This window comes from Pyrgilauda ruficollis, unplaced genomic scaffold (genome assembly GCF_017590135.1).
Source record: "Pyrgilauda ruficollis isolate IOZ18807 unplaced genomic scaffold, ASM1759013v1 scaffold29, whole genome shotgun sequence".
NCBI lineage: Eukaryota > Metazoa > Chordata > Aves > Passeriformes > Passeridae > Pyrgilauda > Pyrgilauda ruficollis.
The window spans coordinates 15,834,422-15,847,168 of NW_024524266.1; the positions used below are offsets into that span (position 1 = coordinate 15,834,422).

General features: G+C 39.3%; 1 protein-coding gene across 7 annotated transcripts in view; it reads right to left on the bottom strand.

Moving 5' to 3' along the window:
* DMD (dystrophin) overlaps positions 1 to 12,747 on the bottom strand; it is a 1,148,466-nt gene that overhangs the window by 961,925 nt on the left and 173,794 nt on the right. The gene's annotated exons all lie outside the window — the stretch shown is intronic.

Below are 12,747 nucleotides of genomic sequence, written 5' to 3' on the forward strand. Positions count from 1 at the left end.
GAACAGTCCTGAAGCACCTCCAGCAGCCCTGGTCCCACTCAGCTCAGACATTCCTTCTCCCTCCCTCAAGCCTCTAGTGAATAGATCTCTGTTTCAGAAGTGTGGGGGCCTGTCAGGCTTTAACCTCAGCCCCAGTCAGAGCAGCAGCTTTTCCTCTGTGGTTTTCAGTCTTTGGTGCTCGACGTGGACAGGCCCAATCCCACAGAGACCCAAAGGCAGCGCCTAGAAGAGCACCAGTGCTGGAGACTGAGCTTCAGTGAGAACAAACGAGACCATAACAAGTCCTTCATGTCCACAAATGAGGCTCAAGTCGAAGATGTGTAATACAGATATTCCAGTGTAAGGTCTAAATTAACCTACTCTGTGATTAATTGAACCCATCACAATCTATACATATTCTGTAATTTATACCATGCTGCATCAAGCAAGCATGTGGTTTATTGTACACACAGAACAAGAGGATTTAGATTATAAGGGACATGGTGAAGCGACATACAGCAGACCTGTCAGGGAGGGAAAGGGAGGAGAACAAGAAAGGGCTATGAGTGAGAAACCTGTGCTTTCTCATTCTTGTTACCATACTCCCTTTTGTGAAAGGTGTAACTGCAGCAGCATGGTCTTGCAAATCTACCTGCCAACCAGCCTGAGAAGACATGATGACACAAGCATGCAAATGAGAAGTAAAGAGAGTTAAAATGAACTCCCAGATCTGCTACTCCTGCTTGTCTTTCTTTAGGTTTCCACCTTACATTCTCATGCAAACTCTTCACTGGCATGCCTTATCATGGCAGAGCTCTGTGGCTGACAGGCATCTCAGGCCCTTTCTCCAGACTTCTCTGCCACATCCTAGTGCAGCTTCAAACTGCCTTCCTGATTCTGCTTTTTCATCAGCTCCTACCGTCCCCAGCATGCCCTACTCCTCAGGCACGCTACACTTACCATGATATTTGTATCGTCAAAACAAAACCTTGTAAAAGTTTTGTAAATATATAAATGCACTTCTTTTGTTGGAAATATGAGAAGACATGAATGCATGAATAAATAACCACACAAACTGGAGGTGCAAGTTGCCCTGCTAGTGTTTGAATGGCTTTGAAGGCCAGCTCTGTCCTCCTGGCCCCCATAAAGAAATCTTAAGGCAGGAAGGCTCTGTGCATAAGAAAACCTGGGGTAGTGACTGCATTTGTCACAGAAACAAGGGATTCACTGATTTTCTGGTGCAATTCTGACTGGGTTGCAGCACTGACATTTTTGTCTGTTAAAAATGATGATATTGTTAACAGTCAGGGCCCCATAAGAGGGTTTCTCTGTGTGAAGTCAGGCTTGAGTGTTACACTTAATCTGCAGTTACATTTTAAATTGCATTTATATTATAGCTTAATTGAAGTGTGCATACCATTTCCCACAAATACTACTTTCAGCTGTTATACCATATCAATAATAATTAGAACAATTTATACATTCATTCCACTCAGATCATGTGTGATATGCTTCAGAATAACTAGATCTTTCAACAACAGCTGTAATAGCTAAAAACTGTCACTACCATCACATGCGGTGCTTGAAGCTTCTTAAACTCACCTCTAGGATTCTTTCTTGCAACATCTTTGATCATTTTCAGCTACAATTGCAGCCCTGGCGACACCATGACAAACTTCTGTTTTCATACAGAAAATACATTCTTGCTCTCTTTTGCCAACCCAATTTCAGTATTCAAATTCATTGACTAAAAACTAACCAGGTTTTTGTTTACAGTGATACAAATGCATAATCCCATCTGGGCCTCAGAATTTTGCACAGCACATTGGCAATTAATATCCAATTAATGCTCGTAGACCCACTGATTGTATTACATATCTACAAAGCAGACTGCTGACACATCCATTTATATTTCACAGCACACTGCAGGCTATATGGTACAGGGAGTACATTAAAAATTCTTAGAGTATTCCAGACTCAGGTACAACAACTCCCCAGGAACATATTCTCACTAAAACAACCAGACAAACAACAAAAAAACACCATAAAACCCAAAAAACCAACTCCACAACAATAAAACAAAACTAAAACAAAACAAAAAAAAATCCTTGGGTAAAAAAACCAAACAAAAAAAAAAAAAAAACCCAAAAAAACCAAAAAACCCCAGGGATTTTTTACTGTGTAGAAAACACAAGATTAAATCATCATAGATAAAATGTAATGCCTGGTATTTCTTTGGAAAAGAACTCAGACAATTGCAGAGAGGTGTGCTGCTTCTTTGTGAGAAAGAAATAGTGGATTTCTAAAAGTAACTTCCCATGGCTGGTCACAGCTGTAGGTTTAGCTGTAGACCAAAAAACAGGCTTCAGTGGATGAAAGTTACAATACAAAGCATTACAATAAAACAAAATAGAGAGGATGCAAATTTCTATGATGTAAAACTGAAACAGAATATAACTTTCAAAGAAGTGGTATTGACATAGGGAATCCTAGAAAATGTGACATGCACAATACATTTTCTCTCTGGCTCAAAAATATTCTGTCTTAATATAAAGCTGTTATATAAAAGTACATCTTACAAATTTCCACAAAAAGTCCTCAGGTTTCTAATAGGTTCCCAGCTGGAAGCCTTCCCCATTAGAATGGAACTGAATGACTTCTGATTATAAGTAAATATTTCCAATACCTCACTTCAAATATCTTATTCCACATTTTAGCATTTAACTGAGCTACACATTCATAATCACAGGATATGCTACTTAACAGTTCAAAAAGCAGATAATTCTTTCTTTGCTGCACTTTAACAAATGAAAATAACGTTAAAAAAAGGACTTATAACTCAGGTAACATAAGCAAATATGGCCAGAAAAATAATTAACATCTCTTATTAGTTATTAAAAACTGATGGTTTCTTGTTACTAGAAAATAATTAGGAAGCATACTGAAGTTGCTATAATAACAGAAGATTATAACAAAAATTACCCAAACATAAGACAGATACAGAAAAAGACAGAACAAAGAGAATTTATATTCATCTTAAGGATTAAAGTGGCAAAGTTAACCACAGTACTTTTAAGAGAGACACACTGACAGTATACTCAATAACAGCATTCATTTGGAAGGCAACAAATATTTTAAAGGGCTTACTTTTATTCCTTTAATTTTGAATTAAAGACATCAAAAATAAAATCTCAACATGCTTAAATCTATATAAACCAAAGGTCCCTCAGGCTTTTTAAAAAATTTTTGTACTCAGAATAAATTTGTAATAAGTTTTCAAAATAATAACCATATTTTACAGAAGACGAATCAAATTAAAGTACCACCTTAGATATTTTGCAAACTTCTAATTTGTAAATTACTTCCAAAAATATGCTGATACTACTGCAGGTGTTTGCCGCATATATTTAAGGAGTTTTTAACTTGAATAACTTTAAAAAATAATGGGCATCCTATAGTACATATTAATTTAACTAGATGGGCTTCCAGCAAAGGCATGTTCCGATAAGCTAGAATTTGGATGAACACATCCTGAAAGACTGCCTCTAAATTGATCTGCAGCTAGTTTATAATATGGGCACACAGGCAAATATGGACAATTTCGATGGTTGTGTGCACCCAGGAAAAATCTGGCATCAACAGAACATGAGAGATCCCAAATCTCTCTTTAAAGCCACCTTCCACACTAGTCAGACAGGCTGTGGGCAGACAAAAGCACTGAAAGAGCTGGTCAGAGTCACTGCAAGGTGACTATTGATTATTTGAGAGAGGCCTTTGTGATTGTGGGAGGCTCTGGAGCAAGGGGAAGAAAGTAAATGGCATTCATTTCCAAATAAAGCAAAGAATATTTGGGTAACCTGGGAAAGCAAAGAAGCAAATCCTCTGAAAAACCTGCAAATCATCCTTGAAATCATTTCCTAACACATGAAAGAAAAGAAAAGAAGCTGACTGGGAGTGTAGGCAGCATGGTTTTACAAAGGAAAGTGGTACCTGACCAACCTGACAGCATTTTATAAATAGGTGACTGGCTCAGTGAGGGGGGGACAGCAGTTGATACTGTTTATCCTGACTTCAGCAAGACTTTTAACACTGTCTCCGATAACATTTCCATTTAAAAACCCTAGTTTGGGGCTTTAGTAATGGACTAAGTGGCCAGTGAGGTGTATAGAAAACTAGCTGAACTGCTGGCTCAAGTTTGGAGCTGGTTGTAAAAAGTCTGTCCAGGAATCTGACAGGAGCCATATGAAGCTCAGGAAGAGGAAGTACAAGTCCTGCACAGAGGGAGGAACCAGTAGAAGCTGGGGACCAAACAGCTGGAAAACAGCTTTCCAAAAATGGTTCTGGAGGACACGAAGCTGGGCATGAGCCAGGAATGTGCCCTTGCAGCGGGGAAGGCAAATGTTATCCTGGGCTGCATCAGGCAGACTGTTTCCAGCAGGATAAGGGAGATGATCCTTCCTCTCTGCTGAACCTTGGTCAGACAAAACAGGAGCCCTGAGTCCAGTGCTGGGTGCCCCAGCACTGGAGTGAGTCCCTCAAAAGGCCACAAAGAAATGTCAAATGATTGGACCACCTTGCAGATGAGCAAAGGCTGAGCAAACTGGCACTGCTCAGCTGGGCGCTGTGAAGGGTCAGGGGGATTTTATCAGTAACTAAATGTTTGATGGGAGGGAGCAGCGCAGACAGTCAGACTTTTCAGTGCCCACTGGCAGAATGAGACAATAGGCATAAATTGAAATTTAGAGGAAATTCCATAGACCCTTAAGAAGAAAAACAGATTTTTGTGAGAATAGTCAGTTGCTGGGACAGGCTGTGGAGTCTCCATCCTTGGAGATATTTAAAACCCGAGTTGACATTACCCTGAGCAACCTGCTCTCACTGACCCTGCTCTGAGCAGGTAATTAGAGTAGATGATCTCCAGAGGCATCTTCCAGCCTCGGCTGCTCTGCGAGTCTGTGAAATATCATCATTTTATAGGCTGAGCAACAGTTTCTGGAAGCACTCCAAGACAGACACAACACCTCTTAGGAACTCATAATCCATCAAAAAAAGCCTACATAGATTGACTTATTGCACAAGGAAAAAAGTGAATTCCTTGGTTACTATTTAGAGCTAAGACATTTTTCACTTTCTAGATAAGAATTTAACAGATAAGAAGCAAATAACCTTGGTGCCTACAGTAGGCAGATTTAGGGGGAAAAAAACCCCACAAAAACTCTGTCCACATTTTGAACAAGTCCTTGTTCAAATCACATCCTTCCTTCAGTTAGGGGGAGGATTATTGGTCAAGTAAACTTTGCTTCACATTTGCCTGCGACATGTCAAGTGCAAAATGAATCAATTCAGCAATAGCAGCAGCTGCGAAGAGTTGGCAAAATGACTGTTAAATCAGCTTAAGATAACATGCAATAATTAGCACGCCTTCTTGGGGGAGGAAAGGGCTTATTTAAAGTAGCTAGAGCAGTGCAGCAATGGATGTGGATGACTCAGAGAAATGGAAAAACAGCAAAAGGACTAAAGAGAAAAAAGAGAGCTGACAACAGTATTCGTAGAAAGAGTTTGGGCTCCACAATTCAGCTACTATTCCCCAAGAAAAATAGGTTTGTCCTTACAAGATGAAAGGGTGAATGTTCACTGTCATTCAGTTTCTTTCAAAAGAAACATAAAATGTTTCCAATTATGGTTTTTAGCTGTAACAGTTGAAAAACATTATTAAGTTAGCGACTGTGCTAAACCCAGCAGTAATTCTGAATTGATTCTGTAAAGACATGCCTTGTTTTGAACAGGAAATAGAGATGGACAACATAATCCAATAGATTTCCTTTCCCAAGGCAAAAATGTGCCCCAACTTATATTCTCTAAAGCTTTATATGAATCAGGTAATCAGGACAGAAACACCACTTCACTGAGGATAGCTTTTACTCCTAATAGAGGAATTTGATACAACTAAATACAAGTTCTGCTTATATGCCCTCTAGAAAGCATCCTGATGCAAGCAACCTCTTTCAAATCTATGCTAGTATAATTGAGCCAACCTGTAGGTAAGGATACAGGTATCATGGAACTTTAAACGGTAACAGAAAGAAAAAAATCAGATTTAGGATGATTTATTTTATTTATAAATATAAATTTGTTTATAGTAAGTGTCTTGTTTACAGTAAGTGTTACATATTCTACTGTTAGATACCTGCTTCTAGAATCCACCCTTTATTTCACAGTTTTAATTTCCCTCCATGATTCTTGCTATAGCTTTTAAAACTGATTTATTTAATTATTAGGAAGAACAGAAAGGTCAGAATGAAGCCTACAACATGCTTGTCCTTTACAGACTACTATAAAAGGAACTGTTCTCATGTTTTGGCGAGACAACAAGAATTCGTTTTTGTGAAAAGTTACTTGGCTTCACCTTTGGTTTCCATTCAACATCCAATGCTACCAAAACTTTCTCCTCTGTAAACAGAGTATAAGCAGAGCAAACACTTTAATCTGGATCTTCTGCATTTTTGGAGCGTGAGTAACCATCAACCAACCAAGCATTTATAAATGTGATCTTAGAATTCAGTGTAAAAATATACTGATCTCTATTTCCAGCATGGTTGGCAGGGCTGGGAAGGGTGGGGCAGGAAATAAAATATGTATTAAATTACATGATAAGAAAAGGTCAACAGTAAATAAAGTCAAATGAATAAAAGAAATACTGTTGTATTCCTGAAATCCAGTGCAAAATAATTTGGGGTTTTTTAAATCTTCATTAAAAGCAGCACAAAAAAAAAAAAAAAAAAAAAAAAAAAAACCAAAAAAAACAAAACAACGAAACTGAGTTGTTTTTGAGTTAGTAAGCCTGTACACATCATGTCCACAAATCCACCACAGGTTTGTAACTTCTCAGTTTCCTCTTCCCCTTCATGTCAATGAGCAGGTGCCCTCATTAACTGGGCAGGATTGTCTTGGGCTAGTCCCACCTGAATCTCTGGAGAGCTTCTGTCCATCTTGGTCCTCCCAGCCCAAACAGACTTGCTTATGTTTTCCTTTCTTATTAGTTGATCAGCTTTGGAATAAGTCAGACAGCCAGGGAGGGCTGGGGACTCCTACTTTCTAAGCCCAGGAATGTGACAGGATAGATTTATGTCTAACAGCATTTTTCCCTGTGTCAAAGAAATGGGCACAAACACTCCCAGTTATTGCTATCCACAGCATCAGACATTTACATCAGAACACGTCAGAGAAAATCCACCACCCAGTAACTTCACAAGATGCTCTTTAACACCTCCAGCAATGCTAACTATTTAATGTTATCAATGTTTTAGAAAAAACAGCGCTTGCATTAATTTTCCCCAAGCTCAGCAACAGCTCTGTAGCTTTGAGGTCTGTTCAGAGTGAAACACTTCATGAACAGTCTTTTCCAAATAAAAAGTTTAAAATACTGGGGTGGGGGGGGGGGGGAGGGGGACCAACACTGAGAAAACAAGCTGAAAGGTATTGAAGCATTTGTGTGTGATGAGCACAGAGAGGCTTAGGAGAGAGGAGGACAGATGAACGAGACCTCAGATTTCTAAACAACTTCTTCGATACACACACCATCAGTAGAGTTCAAGCTGTGTCAAAGCAGTAATAGATTTCACTGCAGAAATGGTTCTTATGAGAAGCCTGTACCTGGTTAGGACCAATAAAGAAATCCTTTCTTTCTTTTTTTGCTTCCTTCCCCTCCCACCCCTCGGTTTCCTCCAGCCACTGCAGTCCATGACCTTCACAGGGAAACGCTTCTGCTTTGACAACAGGCTGCAAACCTCCAAGGACTAGCAGTGATTTCTGCGAGAGAAAACTGTTGCCTCACTCACAATCCAATCAAAACCTGAATGTACCAAGTGAAAAATAAACCAAGGACATCATTATTCTGTTTCATTGTGATTTGGCTTGCCTTCAAATTTCATACTCTGTATATCTGAAATAGCAGCAACACCTCCATTAGCTGGGCTTTTCAACACTTTAATCAAAGTATCTTTCAGAATAAAAAGGCAGAAATGTCAAATTCCAATCACCCTTTAAATTCCCTCAATTCCCTGTGCTACAGAGAATTAAAAGGCTTACCTGGGGATAATTTCCTGTACAAACCAGCGTGCAGGCATGCAGACGCTCTGCCACGTAGGCAGGCACCAATTTTAGAACATAGCCAGCCCTGGGGTGGTGGGACAGGGAGGCTCCCCTGCAGGCATCCCATGCTCATGGCCACGCTCCTGCAGCCAGTGTAGCTGATTTCTCACATGGGATAACAACTTTCACACTTCACAAAAAATACAGGTTATTGTGTGTCCAGCTGAACAACGCTGTGTACCTCATCCAGTGTGAATTATCTGCCCTTCTTCTTTCCAAGTTTATATTAAAAATATCAGGTGCTGGCATTACTGTTTTTACTGGGATACTTCTGAAGGCCAACAGACCCAGAGTTTTCTCAGACTTTATTGGCATCCAGAGGAATGAACTGGTTTAAAGGAACAGGCACAGAAACTTTGATTAACCTGACTAACACTAATTTTCTCTCTCTCTCATTCTGGGGTGCTTGCAATACCTTTAGGTCCCCAGAGTTCTTGCCAAAGATTTTAGCAAAGGCAAGCTAAGCAAAATGTGATTTTCTGGATCCACATTTAGGTCATTTCTACACACCGAAGTTTTTTAAGCTTTTTTTTTTCTTTTTTAAGGTACCCTCAAACTATTATATTACTTAATAGAAAACTACTCTAGAGGAAAAAAAACCACACCATTAGGACTAACATACTTCTATAATGGTTTCTTTGAGGAAACTTTTATAACTGTATCTTCTTATTTCATTATCATTGAAACTATGCTACTTTTTCTCTGCTGAAGATGATAATCCCTTAAAAATCTTCAAGAAAGAAATTAAGTATAAATCTGGCATGCTAACTGTTATCTTGTATGAACATATCCAAAATTACAAGAACATATGCTTCTGCTCACATAATACTATTTCTTCTACACATTCCCATAATATTTAAAAACTATATTTGCTCTTCAGAATAAAAGACTTCATACAACTGAAAAAAGGCCAACAGATAGATATGGATATTTTAAAAATACAGAATTTGAGAAAGGACCAGAAAATCTCTCAAATAGTATCAGCCTCATGCTCTAAATAATATCCCATAGTACGACTTGCAAGAAGAACCAAGAAAGTTTATGGTTTTCTTAAAATGCAGCTTATCTGTCCTTCAAAACACATAATTAAAAATGTTCTGACCTGTTGCACATGTGGTAAGTAACCTAGAAGGGAAGTCTCTGTGGTCTGTGAAGCGAGTACTCTGAGCCCAAACAACTCCTTTGCTCCACGTGTTTTTCTGGGAAGATGAAGGATCTTGTTCCTCTGTGCAGCATTTGGCAAGATGTTCTGGAAAGCCACACTCCACTAACCATTATTCCTGCTCTCCATAAAGCTCAGCCTTTGATAAGGCACAATTATTTAAAATTCCCAATGCTGTTGTGCTTCCCCTGGCAGTGATACAGTATTACCACAAGTGCATCTCCTGCGACAGCAATGTGATGTTACAAAGTTCCACTAAAGTTATTGAGAAGTCATTATCCAGCAGTTAGCTATAGCACAGTACAATGGTTATCCTCCTAAATGATAATTAAGCTTTGGGGTAACATTTAATTGAAAATGCACTGTGAAAATCAACAAGTCAGCTCTTTCAAATTGAGGCTGCTTGGTTCAAAATACCATTCAATGTGATTTTGTCTCACAGTAATCCATGAAAAAAATATATGAGTCTAATCCTGTTTCCTCTGGAGATAATTTAAAAACACTTAACCCCTTGGACAATTCGGCTTGAATAATTTCACATTAGTAGTCAGATGTTTAACCTTTTTCTATAAATATTTTATCTTTTCAGTAATAAATAATGTGATCTTATCAGCAACTCATTCAATTAGTAACATAATTGACTTGTTTCCTTTTAAAAAAAGTTTATATTTTCACAGAATGTAGCATGCTCTTAGACTCTCATTCTTTCAATTCTTTGAATTCCCCTGATCAATAACTGTGTTGGAGGGATCTGTGGGCAGCTGAGATGCCCATGGGCGGCCAGAGGACCAGGGATGAGGGAGCAGACAGAACGAAGCACCCTCCTGCACTAGCTAGGGTGTGACTTTCCAAGTTCTCTCCTTAGAACCAAGATCCAAAGAAGTTTGCTGCCATGCTCCTCCTATCTCCCTGGGTTGTCTTGGGCCACAGCAGATCATGTGGCCCATCAGGAGCAGCCTGCCAAGCCAGCATTCCCCTGCAAGGCGTGTGTGTGTCACAGGGCTCATTCTGAGGAGCTTCAGTGTGACCCCAGTGCCCCACACAGCCACTATGAGTCTGTGCCCACCAGCCAGACCCAGAGCGTGGCTTTGAGTCAGCCTCCTCCAAAAGGGATGCAGGGCACATCCCTGGGTTGGGCACTGGTGCACAGCAGGCAATCTGACATCTGGGAATTCACTTCAGAAATTTCTGATCTGAGCTGATGTGTGAACCTGGATGGACCCCTGCTAAGAAACATCCATGGCATCCTCTAAGAGACCCCTTGTGGCCACCAACTTTCAGGCAGGATTAATTTCTTTTCCATGCTGGATGATTAATTCTATTTTTAGTCACTACTTTGTGCAAATCCAAGCAGAGAAAGAGGATGCCTGTGTGTGACTGCATGCAGAATTTGGTTCCATGTCAAAATAAGGACACAGAAAGAGGATTATATCTGCTAGAAGGAAAAAATACAGCGAATGATACTGAATCCCCTAGGGAGACTGGCTTCTGAAACGAAGTTCCCAGTAATCTCATCTTAATTAAAACAAAATGAAATTTATGATATCTCATTTCCTCGCCACTTTATTTCTTAGGTGTCATTGTCAAAGGCTCTGCAGAAATCGAGGAAGAGACAGCAGCTGCCCCAAGGAGTTTCCAGTCTGACTCAGGAAGAAGTAAACACTGAACAGCTCAGGAAAGAAAGCAAAGCCCTTGGCAATGAATAAATACCTTTGTATTTTCACAAAGGTCATTCTCAGCTAAAGTGAGATGAATCAGGGAATGAAGAACCCATCTTTACTGCTGTGGTACAGGGGAGAATGAAACACCAAAGGGAAGAGATGAGTGCAGAGTGGATGAAGGGCTGAAGAGGGGCCATCAAGAAAGAGAAAGGATGGATTTAAAAACAATACAGAGATGTAAGTGACCACTGCCACCTTTAAAAGCAAAAAGTTTTCATCCAATATGGAAAGAGAAGCAAAGGAGGCACAGACAACAAGTAGATGTGACGTGTCCTGAATGATGGCAGTGGGCAAATTTGGGAACATTGTTTTGGGCACACTTTTTCACAAAGTTCAGATACAGGTTTTTCCATGTTTATTGAAATAAAGCTATAAAAACCCCCTTGAAAATATTATAGAAAATTATATAAAGAAAAATGTCATGTTCTTTAAAAGAGTGAGGATACAGCTGAGGAAATCCATGCAGCTAAACAGCTCCCAAGAAGTGCTAGGACATCACCCCTTCATTTTAGATATGGACACAGTTACATAACATTATTTTGCAAGTGATTTAACGGCTCTTGTCATGAATGCTGTTCATCTGCTAGATGCAACTCTGGTTTCTATTCATATTTTACAAAACCTCTATCACAACTATTTTTTTTTTCTTTCTTTCATCTACTAATCTTCTACGTGCCCAGAGTGAAATTACAACTTTTGAACTAAGCAGTAAATATCTTTCCCCCTTACTTAGCAAGCACCTGCCCAACTTTCCTTGCAGCACCATCCCTTCCCCAAGGCTGAGGAAAAGAAATCTGGGCTGATATTGTGATTTCCCTTGGAAAGGGAGTATATAGAAAAGTGAAGAAAACAAATTATCCTTATTCCTCTCCAAAGAATCATCTTGCTAGCCAGGACTAAAGCCTCTTAGGAGAAACCCAAGACATTTCTTCTTCCCAGCTGCATCTCCAACATTTTCAGAAGTTAAGAAAACTTTCTCATAATTATTCAGTTTGTGATAATGATGCTCTCTCTCTTCTACCTTACTTGAACTTCTAGACTGTGTCCAATAAGTAAAAGATGTTATCGCTGAAGGAGCTCTCTAAGCAGCACAAAACTGTCTAGAAAATTATAGCTAATTCAAGTTTTATTTATTGCACAAAAAAATAATGCTTGACTTCATCTTGCAAAAAAGGAAAGAATATATGGCATAAGACCACATCCGCACCTTGAAATTTTCTGTTTTAAGCTTCCTTTCTGTCAAACATAAAAAAAATCTAATCTTATTTTAAGACTGTCTTCATCACATGGGCCATGCAGTCCATTATATGCTATGGGGATAAATGACAACATGTCTGTATTTCCCTGCCTTTTATGATCAGAAAATAGAGAAAACCAGAAATTCTATTATTATAAAGATACAGGACTAAGCTGAAAGTAGAAGAGCCAAAATACATTATAAAACAGGGGGCAGAGAGCACAGATTATGTCCAGAAAACTGACACTTCTTTTTTTACTGGCACAGTCTGTTCTGAGAGCCTGGGTGGGGGAGGAAGAAGAAAGATCATCTGGGAGCATGGTAGATGGATTTTAAAACTCTCTGTCATTCTTTCATTCTTGGCTCTCTTCAGTCTCCTGCTCTTGGCATCCTCTGTTTTTCTTCATATTGCACATAGAGGTTCGTTTTATACCAACAAACAAGTGCACGTCTGGAAAAGATGCCTGGGTTTTTCTGGATTTCTTTTTTTCTGGGAA